Source organism: Scylla paramamosain, chromosome 30, assembly GCF_035594125.1.
Source record: "Scylla paramamosain isolate STU-SP2022 chromosome 30, ASM3559412v1, whole genome shotgun sequence".
Classification (NCBI taxonomy): Eukaryota; Metazoa; Arthropoda; class Malacostraca; order Decapoda; family Portunidae; genus Scylla; species Scylla paramamosain.
In genome coordinates this window covers 11,609,115-11,615,518 of record NC_087180.1, presented here as the reverse complement: position 1 = coordinate 11,615,518, position 6,404 = coordinate 11,609,115, and positions in this window count along the sequence as shown.

The window sequence follows — 6,404 nt, the reverse complement described above, 5'->3', positions numbered from 1 at the left end:
AAGTCTGGAACTGTCCTCACAAAGGCCTGCTTGAGTTATCAATTTGGGATTAATAAAAACAAAGTACGCCCGCCCATTGGACACACTCCACCCAATAATGTATGTCTAAAAACGCCAATATCATTACCCAGAAAATTGACAGACAGTTCCGCCTCTTGACTTACCCTCTCCCTCCCTCTCCCTCCCGCCCTGCGCTCTCTCTCTCTCTCTCTCTCTCTCTCTCTCTCTCTCTCTCTCTCTCTCTCTCTCTCTCTCTCTCTCTCTCTCTCTCTCTCTCTTCCGCACTTGCTCTCATCCCTCTCCATTTCTCGTCTCCTCCTTTCCCCCCTTTCCACCATTGCCTTCATTCCTCTGTTTCCTTATTCCTTTCCTTATTCCCTTCCACTTTTCTCCCCATCCTGTCCCTTTTCCTATCTTCCTTCTATCTTTCCTCCCTTGCATCTCTCCTTCCCCCCCACTGACCTTGCCTACCCTGATTCCCTAGTACTCCCTCCCTCCCCTTCCCTCCCCTCCTCCACCTGTCCCTCCGACCCACCTGGCTTCGTTACCTGCCGGGACGCGAACAATCTCAGCACCCGGTAATTGGCTCTAAACACACAGCGGATCAACAGCCGAAAAATGACATACTCGATCTCTACTTGAAACACCTATAAACAGCAATCTCATTTGTTGCCTTCAGCGAGGGGAGGAGGAGGAGGAGGACGAGGAGCACAAGGGGTCGTTCGCTCTTTCCTCCTCCTCCTCCTCCTCCTCCTCTTTCCCTTCCTCCCCCTTCATCTTCTCTATTCATCAGGTGCTTTTATATTTTGTTGTTGAGTTTCTGTCCTCTCCTCCTCCTCCTCCTCCTCCTCCTCCTCCTCCTCCTCCTCCTCCTCCTCCTTAATTTCTCACTTATTTTGTATTCAATTTCCGTGCAGTCTTTTTAATGTTGTATGATATTTTTTCCTTCCTTACCAGCCTTATTTAGGGGAAGTGGTGGGTGGGGAGAAGCCTTCATCTTTGCTATCCTTTCTCTCTTACTGTAAAACTAGATAGTCCATACAGATATTCCCGTAAGGAGTAACGTATGTGGTGTTTGTTTTTCCTTTGTATCCTTTGTGTTCTCCTCCTCCTCCTCCTCCTCCTCCTCCTCCTCCTCCTCATCGTAGTTATGGGGAGTTATCCTTATCATTATCATATTTTTTGTGTTTATGTTTGTTTGTTTCACTGCTTGACTGTTTGTTTGCTAGTGACGGTATCTCTGTGTGGGTGTCCATCTGTTTGTCTGTTTGTGTGACTGTTTGTGTGTGTTTGTACTCTCTCTCTCTCTCTCTCTCTCTCTCTCTCTCTCTCTCTCTCTCTCTCTCTCTCTCTCTCTCTCTCTCTCTCTCTCTCTCTCTCTCTCTGCTTTATGCTTCTATCATCTTCCTTTCTTGTTTCCTATTTTTGTCCTGTCTCCTCCTCCTCCTCTTCCTCCCTGTTCCCAATTCTACATTCCTTCATTCTATTTCAATCCTCCGTTTCTCTTCATTCCATTTGGCCCCTCTCTCCTCTTCGATATTCTTATTCACTTCACCCTTTCCTCTATTTTCCCACGTAATTCTCTCCTGTTTCTTTATTTTCACTATTATTTTCTCTTTTTATCCTTCTTTTATCTTCTCCTCATGTTCTTCCTCTTATCCTATATATACGAGTATATTTTCCTTTTCTTCCCTCTTTATCTCTATAATTTGTTTTCCCTTTTTTCCTTCCCTTAATTTTCCTCTCTACACTTACTTCTCTCTTCACACTGTTTATTTAATCGTTTTTTTCTTCCTTCTCATTGCTCTCTGCACTTTCCCTTCATCTCTTTTTTATAATTTTTTTTTTCCCCTCGTTCTGTTTTTCCATTCCTCTTAACGTCTCATTTTTCCTTCTCTCTCTTTAAATGCATCTCTTCATTTTCCTTATTTGTACACTTCGTCTTTTCTTCTCTCTCTTTATCTTACTTACATTTTTACTTCATTTTGTTTTCCCATTGCTCTTAACGTCTTATTTTCTTCTGTTTTTATCTCTTTATATCCACTTCTCTTTCTTTCCTCTAAATTTCCTCTTTCCATCTTCCTCTGCATTACATTTATCTACATTTTTCCCTCTTTTTTTTCCATTGCTCTTAACATCTCATTCCTCCTTCTCTCTCTCTCTCTCTCTCTCTCTCTCTCTCTCTCTCTCTCTCTCTCTCTCTCTCTCTCTCTCTCTCTCTCTCTCTCTCTCTCTCTCTCTCTCTCTCTCTCTTTATATGCACCTTCTCTTCGCTTCTTCTACACTTCATCTTTCCTTCTCCCTCTGCATTGCATCTTATCAACATTTTTTTTCCTCTTTCTGTTTTCCCATCGGTCTGTGCATCTCACTTCCCCCTTCTCCCTCTTCATATGCATCTTTTCCTTTCCCTTTCTTGCAATTACTCTCTGCTCTCCTCTTCCCTCCAGCTCCTCCCCCTCCTCTACCTCCTGCTGGGGCGAGGCACTACGGGAATTATGCTTCTGATTCTCTTTTCTTGCCTGGATTTTAAGATGACACGAGTGGTCTGGGATTAAGAGGATGAGAGAGAGAGAGAGAGAGAGAGAGAGAGAGAGAGAGAGAGAGAGAGAGAGAGAGAGAGAGAGAGAGAGAGAGAGAGAGAGAGAGAGAGAGAGAGAGAGAGAGAGAGAGAGAGAGAGAGAGAGAGAGAGAGAGAGAGAGAGAGAGAGAGAGATTATTTTATCCTTTATTAGATTATATAGTAAATAAAAGAAAAAAAAATAACAGCATTATTTTTCTTCTGTATTACCAGCCATTATCTTCATACTAGGCTCCACCACCACCACCATCTCCTCCTCCTCCTCCTCTTCTTACACTTTCTCTAGCTTATCTCCTTACACCTCCCACTCACTTCTCCATATCACCCTCCCTCCCTCCCTGCCTCTATTCAGAACCGAAGACTGTAGGTGCAAGAAACTCCAGCAGTGTTACATTTCCCCCACAAAACTTGCGCACTTCAGGCCATTTGAGAGCGTCTATAACTGATTCTGGGTTATTGTGATGCAGTTAAGACCGCGGCCTCGTGAGAATGAAAGAGCGACCCCCGGACAGCCCTCGCCCCCGTTCCGCGAGACACACGGCTCTGGGAACGCCTCATCTGCCTCTTACAACGGCGTTAATAAACCCTTGAGGGCCCTTCAAGACCGTAAAATTTAACTAACGCCACCCACTTCTCCTCCGCCTCCTCCTCCGCCTCCTCCGCCGCCTCCGCCTCCGTCCCGCCGCTTTCTCCTCTGTCCTGGTCCTTCTCCTCTTCGTTCCTCATGTTATTCTCTCTTTCTCTTTTTCCGTCGCTCGTTGTCGTCTCTCTCTCTCTCTCTCTCTCTCTCTCTCTCTCTCTCTCTCTCTCTCTCTCTCTCTCTCTCTCTCTCTTTTTTTCTTCTTCATGGGTGTTGAAAGTATGGAGGGATGTGGTGTACTTGTGTTGTCGTTATTGTTGTTGTTGCTGCTGCTGTTGTTGTTGTTGTTGTTGTTGTTGTTGGTCGTGGTGGTGGTGGTGGTGGTGGTGGTGGTGGTGGTGGTGGTGGTGGTGGTGGTGGTGGTGGTGGTGGTGGTTGTTGTTGTTGTTATTATTGTTGTTGGTGGTGGTGTTGGTGGTGGTGGTGGTGGTGGTGATGATCGTGGTCGTGTTGATGGTGTTGTTGTTATTGTTGTTGTTGTTGTTGTTGTTGTTGTTGGTGGTGGTGGTGGTGGTGGTGCTGGTGGTGCTGGTGGTGCTAGTGGTGTTACTCTAGATGTTGTTTGTTATTATTATTATTATTATTATTATTATTATTATTATTATTATTACTATTATTATTATCATTATTATTATCATTATTATTATCATCATCATCATCATCATCATCATCATCATCATCATCATCACCGTGTCTTGTGTATAGTCCCGCATAACTGCTATTCTTCACCCACCCTCCCACACATATTCAAAATATTCTCAATACTCCAAACACCATTTTTTTTATCAGCACATCCTTTCTATAACCCTTAGTTTCTCACACTCTACTCAGCCCTCCAAAGCCCACAGCCCTCTTCTCAACCCTACAGACATCATCACCACCTCCTTTCCTTTACACTGATAAACGTCTATTTACCACTAATCTAAAAATAAAAAGAATAAAAAATAAGTATTAAGACACCTAGGAGACTAAACTGGCCAACTCTTCTCTCGCTCTCTTTTCTCTTATTGTTCTGTACGAGTAGTTTGATTTTTAGGGGGAGTGACACATTGAACTAGCTTTATTTCTCCATTTGTGTGTCCCTGGCCAGACTAATAAGCTCGTGAAAAGAAGATGAAGACGAAGACGAAGAAGACGAAGACGAAGACGAAGAAGAAGAAGAAGAAGAAGAAGAAGAAGAAGAAGAAGAAGAAGAAGAAGAAGAAGAAGAAGAAGAAGAAGAAGAAGAAGAAGAAGAAGAAGAAGAAGAAGAAGAAGAAGAAGAAGAAGAAGAAGAAGAAGAAGAAGAAGAAGAAGAAGAAGAAGAAGAAGAAGAAGAAGAAGAAGAAGAAGAAGAAGAAGAAGAAGAAGAAGAAGAAGAAGAAGAAGAAGAAGAAGAAGAAGAAGAAGAAGAAGAAGAAGAAGAAGAAGAAGAAGAAGAAGAAGAAGAAGAAGAAGAAGAAGAAGAAGAAGAAGAAGAAGAAGAAGAAGAAGAAGAAGAAGAAGAAGAAGAAGAAGAAGAAGAAGAAGAAGAAGAAGAAGAAGAAGAAGAAGAAGAAGAAGAAGAAGAAGAAGAAGAAGAAGAAGAAGAAGAAGAAGAAGAAGAAGAAGAAGAAGAAGAAGAAGAAGAAGAAGAAGAAGAAGAAGAAGAAGAAGAAGAAGAAGAAGAAGAAGAAGAAGAAGAAGAAGAAGAAGAAGAAGAAGAAGAAGAAGAAGAAGAAGAAGAAGAAGAAGAAGAAGAAGAAGAAGAAGAAGAAGAAGAAGAAGAAGAAGAAGAAGAAGAAGAAGAAGAAGAAGAAGAAGAAGAAGAAGAAGAAGAAGAAGAAGAAGAAGAAGAAGAAGAAGAAGAAGAAGAAGAAGAAGAAGAAGAAGAAGAAGAAGAAGAAGAAGAAGAAGAAGAAGAAGAAGAAGAAGAAGAAGAAGAAGAAGAAGAAGAAGAAGAAGAAGAAGAAGAAGAAGAAGAAGAAGAAGAAGAAGAAGAAGAAGAAGAAGAAGAAGAAGAAGAAGAAGAAGAAGAAGAAGAAGAAGAAGAAGAAGAAGAAGAAGAAGAAGAAGAAGAAGAAGAAGAAGAAGAAGAAGAAGAAGAAGAAGAAGAAGAAGAAGAAGAAGAAGAAGAAGAAGAAGAAGAAGAAGAAGAAGAAGAAGAAGAAGAAGAAGAAGAAATAAAAAAAAGTGCATTCTAATCTCACAACTCCCACGCCCGTCCCAGTAGCAGCAGCACCTCCCCCTTCCCCCATGCCCCCATGCCCCCTCCCCCCACCTAGCCGCGCCGCCCGCCACTTTTACAACCCCGCCGCTGTCACAACCCTACCTAGCCGCCCTTCCGCCACTGTATACGTTGCCAGATTGCAATCACGCGAGCTTGCAGCCACACACTACCAAAAAATAACAAACGGCAATTTAGCATCTTTCATTGGCCACTTCGTTGACATTTTATTTGATTATTTTTGAAAACGAAATAGATTGATATTAAGAGCCATTCAATTGTGAAAGTTACGTTAGATTTAAAATATGAAGCAATGGAAGAGCTGTTGATTGTTTCCGGCTTGTTCTCTCTCTCTCTCTCTCTCTCTCTCTCTCTCTCTCTCTCTCTCTCTCTCTCTCTCTCTCTCTCTCTCTCTCTCTCTCTCTCTCTCTCGCTCTCTCGCTCTCTCTCTCTGTTGCAGTTTATATATTCTCCTTTGTTCGTTTGCTCCCTCAGTCCGAGTCAGAAAACAATATAAAATGGAATAGGCAGGGAACTTTACAGATGATAAATTAAGGAATGAAGTGCGAGGAAGAAAAATATATAGAATAAATAGAATATATAAAGAAACAGAAATAGTAAAAGGGTTCAAAAGAAAGGAATATAGAGAGAGTGAAATCAGATGGGACCAAAAACAGAAAAAAAATACTGGAATAGGAGGGAGAGAAAAAGAGAAAAAGTGAGAAGAGTTTAGAATATAAGGTGGAGAGAAAGAAAAATTTATTCCAAGAAAAAAACACGAAGTGAGAGAGAGAGAGAGAGAGAGAGAGAGAGAGAGAGAGAGAGAGAGAGAGAGAGAGAGAGAGAGAGAGAGAGAGAGAGAGAGAGAGAGAATGGGAAGAGAAAAAAATGGGAGAGGAAGAGAATGTAAGAAAAAGGATATAAGGAAAGAGAAAAGAAAGGAATAGCAGAAATAGATGATTAGTCTCTCTCTCTCTCTCTCTCTCTCTCTCTCTCTCTCT